The sequence below is a fragment of the Dendroctonus ponderosae genome, unplaced genomic scaffold (assembly GCF_020466585.1).
Source record: "Dendroctonus ponderosae isolate FM_Combo_2020 unplaced genomic scaffold, Dpon_F_20191213v2 Dpon_F_20191213_6, whole genome shotgun sequence".
NCBI lineage: Eukaryota > Metazoa > Arthropoda > Insecta > Coleoptera > Curculionidae > Dendroctonus > Dendroctonus ponderosae.
Genome location: NW_026018814.1, coordinates 2,429,103 through 2,437,272, shown reverse-complemented (window position 1 = coordinate 2,437,272; position 8,170 = coordinate 2,429,103). Strand labels below are relative to the sequence as shown.

General features: G+C 34.5%; 1 long non-coding RNA gene across 1 annotated transcript in view; it reads left to right on the top strand.

The window, feature by feature from the left end:
* LOC125504848 overlaps positions 1–7,875 on the top strand; it is a 10,412-nt gene extending 2,537 nt beyond the window's left edge. Inside the window, exon 2 of the long non-coding RNA XR_007281739.1 lies at positions 7,716–7,875. This is a non-coding gene — a long non-coding RNA (uncharacterized LOC125504848). The remainder of the gene's footprint in view (positions 1–7,715) is intronic.
* Positions 7,876–8,170: the final 295 nt, after the last annotated feature.

Below are 8,170 nucleotides of genomic sequence, written 5' to 3'. Positions count from 1 at the left end.
TGAGCGTTCTTGCTCATTTTGCCTCCGAGAAATGAGCAAAAACGGGACGGAAAACATGGAATTTTGGCAAAATCTTGAACCTAAGTGTCTGATATTCAAATTTCACTTTCTGGGCCAAAACTACTCGAATTTCCTCACTCACGTTGTTACGACTGAATCGACTTTTCAATTCTCTATCCAACGATGTCAAAACGAATTCTGTGGCTTGAATGGTTCTTGAGAAACTTCGAATAAAGACCATTTAGTTATCTCTGGAATGATGTAAAAACGAGCGTTCGTGCTCAATTTGCTTCCGAGGAACATGCAAAACGGGACGGAAAACATGAAATTTTGCAATAATCTTACGTCACCCTTGCACAAAATGACGATAACTTTTCCAGTAAAAGCTTCATTTATCAAGCAAAATGAGTCTAATCACTCACTCACTTGGTGTGAACACCTATAAAAAAACCAGAACTTTTTTATCTTAATTTTCATTAACTGAAAATTCTGCCTGAAACCATACGCGAACCAACACTGAAACAAAAAGAAATTTTCATTATTTACTGCTTTGGCCTTTGCAAGCAAAAACTCAATGGAATTGAATTATATAGAAAACGTAAAGTGAAAACATTAAAATTGCATTGAGCGCCCATGACCATTAAAAGCTAATGGATCGAGAGTTATGTGCTTTCAAGTGCTTGCTTTATGGCCGTTATGAAGAAAATACTGTTTAATTATAGTCCATATAGCCATAAATACTCGCAATTTTTTTTCGTTAAGTAGTTTCTGTACATGGTTTCACATCGAGGACGCAACCATAGTTGATAAGTTCCAGTAAAGCACGGAATATCTAGGGAAAAAGTCAAGCTAATTGGCTAAAGATCATGCCGCAAAAACGCACATTTAGAGGCGACTGGCAAACCTTTACATGTTCAAGGAAATCAACAACTCTTCTAAAAACCGCTCATCAAGAGGACACTTTTGTATCATTTGATCGGCAACACAGATGTGATTTCCTTCTTACGCAAATGTAGGCTTCGTTTGTCATATGCTTTACGCTGGTTGGATCTACATGTTAATTGAATTAAATCCCATTAAGTAACGGACGGAACTACATGAAATGGTCAATGCTAATAAATTCACATCCATCTGGAAAAAATCCTTTATGGGAAAACCTGCATGAATTAGCAATAATTACAAGGCTTTCTAATTGACGGGTTCCTGATATTTATGCTTCCATTCGCAAATCACCGGCATATTTTAATGCAAATATTTTTTAATAATCACTGTAAAGAGTTAAATCCGAGTAATTTACCGCACGTAGTGTTCATTTGGGGAATCGAATTTCAAAAGTACCTATACAGAATCCTATACAATACAGCGAAATATGCAGTAATTGAATAGTAAAATTAATTGTTGCGTGCAAATATATTAAAAGCAAGCAAACTGTTGGAAATATTTATGCGGTGAATGCAGCGATATTATAGAAAGGTATCTGGAAAACATGCAGCAAACTGGATATTTGATTTAAAATTAAATATCAAACAAACCGACGGTGCAATGTGATTGAATTTTAGCTATTCGCCCATCCAGCTTTAATTTAATTTAGTATTCAGGCAGCAAAAGCATCCAATAAAACATCGACCACATTTGATATTCCATTTACATCAAAAAGCCATAATATTTTCAGCTCTATAATATTGCGGCGATGGCCGTAGCATGACTGGCATTTATGGCCTCAAAAACATTGGTTCCCCGCAACCAATTCCATTAATAATATTATACAATGATTTTTCATTCAGAATGGCAATTTGTTATGCGTAATGCTTCATGCTTATAAAATACACCATCAATCGAAGTAGAATCCGAAGAATTAAGCCTGGGGTTTTAATGGCCCAGCATTAACGATATTGAATTTTCCGATTGGATTATGCACTGAACCAAAGACACTGCACGGTTCAATTGCTAGTGGCTGAAATATTTGTGTTTTATTTTCTACTGCATGTAGGTATTACAAAAACTCAAAAAGGGTTCATTTTAGACCATCTTCCAATAAACAGTTAGCAAAGGTTTGCGGGATCATAAATCATTTAATCGCCTAATTAATCGAATTATATCTGTTTCGATTTTCCAACGGTTTCAACCTTTCTAGACTTGGCCTGAAACGTGTGATCAGGGTACTTTTCATGGCCCTGATCTTTATCTCAGTGGTTTCTACTGACTTAAAACAATAATGATTCAGTCGAAAAAATGATCAATTAACGTAGTCAATTACCAGGAATCAGCTAATTGCTTTTGACATACTTTATAACACCTGGGTAAATTCCTGTTAATGTATTTATTACACCATGAAATAATTTAATGTTTTTCACCACGCTAATTGCATTCTGAAATTTATGATGTAATTTCCACTGGAAACTTTAAAACCCAAACACTAGATAAAATATTGATCATTAAGGCTACTCAGACGGGGAAAGATGATTAGAAAAGTGCCTTTAAAACAACAGCGTTTATTAGGCTAATTGAACGTAGCAAACAGGTGATAACCAGTCAAGGATTTAATAAAGTCTAATGAAAAACCCGATGGGTGTTTTTCTATGGAAATAAAGTACACGATTTTTCGCATGGCGATCAAAGTTCGCTTATTTCACATCAAACTACTGAGATTTGTTTAGGAAAAGCTGCGAGACTAAACATTGATGTTGCATAAAGTAAATTAGGCATGCTACGATAATGAATTCCATTAAATTTATCACTTTAATGCGACTCATGTCCAAATAACAAAATTCATAATCATGCATGGACACGAAAAAATAATTTTAATCGGTAATAGGCGCTGCGAAAGTGATTAATCACGATCTGAAAGCACATTGGGAACTAGGAAATTGCGGTAGTTTTCTAACGGCATAATTGCGAGCATTCCAATCAAAGACACTTCACTTCAACTCCCAATATAAAAATTCATCAACTACATGCATGATGAATTTCTGAATTTATTCTACCTAACTTAGGAGGAAAATAGTTGTTCAGGCACAAAACCCATTGCCGTTTGCTGTAAAAATTAACACAACCGCACAACTCCAATGATTTTTCTCCCATTCTTATCGTTGTTTGATGTTCAGGTCCAGTCCATTTTCGATGGCACCAGCGCGGACCCAAGATAAACATGACTAATTGGTTCCAACCTATTTTTTCGTAAAGTTCTGCATTCAGAGCGGTCTTTACAAAGGGCATTTTACATAAAAGCATCAGCGAACCCTCAGTGCGACCAACATGTTAAGAGTAGTTTAAACTGTTTTTGCAAATTAATTAATTTCAACACTTAAACTGACGACTGACAAAAGTAAAAAACGCGGAGAAAGTCTGCTTAATGGTTCAAGGAAAACTGTTCCAAAAATTGTAAGAAACTATCGGTAATTCATCAGAAATTCAATGACTCAAGTGAGTCAGAAATGCAAAACCATGTCCATTCGAACTAATTGACCGACGTTTTGTAATAGTTCACTTTATTAATTCCCTACTCGAGAAAAATAGCGGAAAATTTGCTTTAATTTATTTACGGACTGCTATGCAGATAAATCAATGTGAAAAACAAGATTACGTATTTTCGAGAGGTTTACTACAAGGACACAAATAGGACATGAAAAAGATCAACAATTGAAACCACATGAACCAAAACAGTGTCTGGAAGACGCAAAACAACAATGGCCCGATTAGGGCCAAATTCGCAATATTTAGTCTGAGTAACAAATTGAATGCAAAAATCTGAATCTTCCGACATATTTACTACTAAACAGTATTGCGTGTTATCCAGCTAATACTTGCGCCATTTGCGGTTGAAACCGTGCCTTTTTTTGCTTAAAACCATACAAACGCAAACAACAATTTCCGCTCGCCATTGAATGTTTAATGCACTTTTAAAAACGCTTAAATTAGCATTAGTTATTCACGTGTTTGCATTTTAACTTTCAAAATGTTCATTTTGTATTATCGCCGCATATTTTCGGTTTGTTTGAATAATTACCGGCCTCGTCTATTGAATATTTAGAAACGAAGCGAAATTTTAGCATATTCCACATTACGCTGTGTCAAAACATATTTGCAAATTATTTATAAAGGCCGTGTTAAGTATATTGACGCAAGTCATGCAATTTTCATTTCATTCTACAACGAACAATAACGTTGTTTGAAATATCTATTTAAGTTTTCAGCTGCTAACTGTAAAATATGATTCGCTCCATTAATATTATTTGGGAAAATATTACACCCGGACAGTAATTGATGGAATAACAATGTGAATAACAAGCTAAAGAGTGAAACTGAAGTTTCCCAAGCAAGAGCTAATTCCCAAGATGGGAATACTTTAAGATCATTTAGCAGTCTTTTTTAAATGATCTTTATCAAACATATGGAGGCAGTAAAAATATTCCCGATTTAAAAGAAAACACGATTCTGGTGACACTCCGGAGGGGCAGAACATGATTGGCGATGGGAACTAAATTTAGAAGTACTTATTCGAATTAATTTTTCAGACATGCCACCATTATGAAACCTCACACGATTTTCCAATGTAAACCTAAAATTAGTGTTATGAGTAATTCCTAAAATAACAACTTACCCGGTTCGAGAACCTTGAAGATTGATGATGATTAATTATATTTTTCGATTAGGCGCTATGTTCAATTAAATATGCATGCAGGATGATTAGAGAGTGGTAAGTGTTTACTTCAAGCTATTCGAGTTCTGTAATAATGGCAAAAAGACATATATAAATGTTTTGTCAGTACAGTACAACAATATGTGAGTCAACGGTGGAATATAACGAATTATCTCTAATTCCGTTCAAATTTAGAAAAATTTCGATTCGTTTCGACGTAAGAAAGTCACAAACATGCATTTATAAAGGGTTTGGGTCAATAATAAGGAAGAAATCGTCGGCTAAAGATGGTGACCAATCAAAAAACGCTTAAAATGTGCCGAAAATGTCTGTTATTTCGGATCTRAAACTTCTAGCATGTTTTCCTACGAGTTCGATGCATCCCTCGCGCCCGTGAGCTGAAAATTATGCAAAATTTAAGAAATCCTGAGAAATTTAAAAATCGACCTCCACTCTTGGAAAAATGTCGACCAAAAATCAAAATTTCACATGCGTGTTTTTTGAGATCAATCGATTCCTTTCGACGTAAGGAGGTCACAAATATGCGTTTATAAAGTGTTTGGATCAATAATAAGGAAGAAATCGTCGGCTAAAGATCGTGACCGATCAAAAAACGCTTAAAATGTGCCGAAAATTTCTATTATTTTGGATCTGAAATTTCTACCATGTTTTCCAACGAGTTCGATGCATCCCTCGCGCCCGTGAGGTGAAAATTATGCAAAATTTAAGAAATCTTGAGAAAWTTTTTATTTTTTTCAAAAAATCGACCTCCTTTCGACGTAAAAAGGTGCATGATATATGCATTTATAARGTGTTAGGGCCAATAATAAGGAAGAAWTCGTCGGCTAAAAATGATGTAAAATTTCTGTTTCTAGGAAGCAAATGCAAAAAAAGCATCAGATAAGGCGCCAGTCGACAAATGTGGCATTTTCTAACTCGTCCGGTATGAATCGAGGATTTATGCAGGTAAAGAAACCAATTTGAGAAGTTTAAATCAACATGTTTTAATCATTCAAGGCATGTACTGAGAATTACGGCATGATACATTAAATTGACCTCCAATAAATCATCAGTATGAACGCGTCCTCATATTCCGTGAAGTCATATCCATGAATTTTTCGCTTTAACGACGCATTTTCATGGTAGTTTTTATTAGGTAAAATTACGAGTCTTATCTTAATGCCGAATGGTACCATCCACGGTCGGGCAAAAGCCCAGTGGCGTGAAAACAGATATCAACTGATATCTAGTTATTATAATTGATCCGAAAAACACATTTATTACACTTCAAAATCTTAATAGATTAATAAAACTCGCAATTACTATAATCGTTATTTAACAGTATATTCTGGTATAAGCGAGGACTTTCAGATGCTTATCGAGAGTAGACAATGCAAGCCAATTAAAGCTGATCTACTTTTTATAATGAATGTTTAAGTAAGAACAAGCTATTCAATATTACGATGAACAATGACGAGGTTATCAACGTAGCAACAAAGTGCATACATGGAAAATGCGCTTGATGCAGCCATCAACTCTGTCAAAAGGTGTTTCTGTGCTCGCTCTAAACAAACATATTCGAAAAAAAATCCTATTGTTCACTAAGTTTTTTATTAGTTCTTTGTAATGTCGGTTATTAGCATTTTGAACTGCGTAATAGGAAAAGTTGGATTTGCGTGATGGAAATCTGGCCTAGTAAAACCCCATAAATATTAACAATTAACGTGTTGATGATTTACAATCGATGTCAAATTGCTTGATATAAATTTAACGAGATTTTTATGTATTTTAGGTAGCGAAAAAATTGCCACAGTGAAAATTAAGGAAATTTTGTAGCTGGGGCATAGGCCTCAAAATGTATTTTTGCGTCAAAATATCCCCAAAAGAGTGAAAGTAATGTTATAAGTATTGCAAAAAATGCAAGGTGAATTTAAGTAACATTTTTTTCCCTCTTCAGTGGTGGAAAAATGAACGCTGTCGCCTAAATAGTTCGTGAGATACCACCGAAAGGATGGCGGCATTTTCACCCACGTTTTCCAAGTGCGTAAAGCTGAAATCATGTTGAAATTTCGCAATTTGTCTCAAAATTGTCAGTATTTTTCACGTGATTTCACGTTTCACTTGGTGATTGTGTGCTCCAATCCAGAGCCCAAAAAGGGAAGTCTGTGACTTTGATTGGCTTTAGAGGTATGAAAAAATGCCCTAAAAAAGTCACTAATTATTAATTAATTAATTTCGCATGCATATTGGACATTAACCAATGAAAACTGAATTCCTGCCAAGTAATAAATGGAAAACAATTTCATATCGGGAGTTATGTTACATTTATAGAGGAACTTACCTATTGTTCCACTTACACAAGTTATTGGGTTGGTTAGAAACAGTTTAACAGGAAAAAGCGACGCCCAAAACTTGAAAAAGTTGGATTTTACGAACAATGCGCAAATATGGGTGTTGAAACAACGCGGTATAAAATTAATGCCTCAATTTTATTTTGGGAGAATTCCAGCGATGGAATCTCCAAATCATGCCTCTTTCATTGGAGAAAAGCTGCCAAATACCAAAGCCGAACTATCATCTTGACGGCAAAAGTCTTAACGCAACTCGTTTTGGTTTGTAGCTAATAAAAAAAATATATCCGAGTCCGACGGATATAAAATTATTATAATAAATAAATCACAGTTGACAGAATTCTGGTTGATTTTCTGCCAATAAAAAATCCGAGGAAACCTAAATAAAACACTAATTGATTCTATAAAAACAGTAACACGTTTTATTATATTTATAAGCGTATCTTGACTATGACTAGCTGTACATTATATTTAGCCATATTTATTTTATACATATTCACAATTTTTTTTCGTAGCCGGTCAGAATCGGTTTTAATCTGAAGCCAGCGTATTTTCACAGATTTTTATTTACAGGTGATATAACAAATAGTTTCTTTGGTGATGACCCCTCAGTAAATATTATTTCGACCCATTAATTATTTGCTATTTAGCATTACGTGTGCATAAGGAAACGTTGACTGTCGAAATATGTTTTCCTTTTACTGAAACTCCTTTTTTCTTTTTAGAAGGAAATAACATTTCTCCAGTCAAGCCAGGGGAATAGCATAGCATTGATGGATATACACTATTTCTAGGTAGAGTTCGGAAAATATATCTAAATTTGACACATGTTTGCCTATAGAAAATACCTCTCAAACTATTACCAATAGATATTTGTAACAGCAAGTTTGTGGGTTTATTTGCTCTATTCATACAAAATGGAATGAAATACGTGATATGACGGTAACAAAAATCAATCTACTTGCGCTCAACTTCATACACTAGGATTTTTCAGTCGGTTTTTCTTTAGCAAACTAATAGAACTTAAGTCATGTTACCATTAAGGCAAAGTTCAAGTACTTAAAACCACAAACATTGAACGAAACTGCGACTTAAATATGGTCTTAAAAGTCTTAAAAATAAATACTTTTCATGCAACAAAATTAAAGCGTAGGGTATTTGCGACTAGATCTGTAGAATT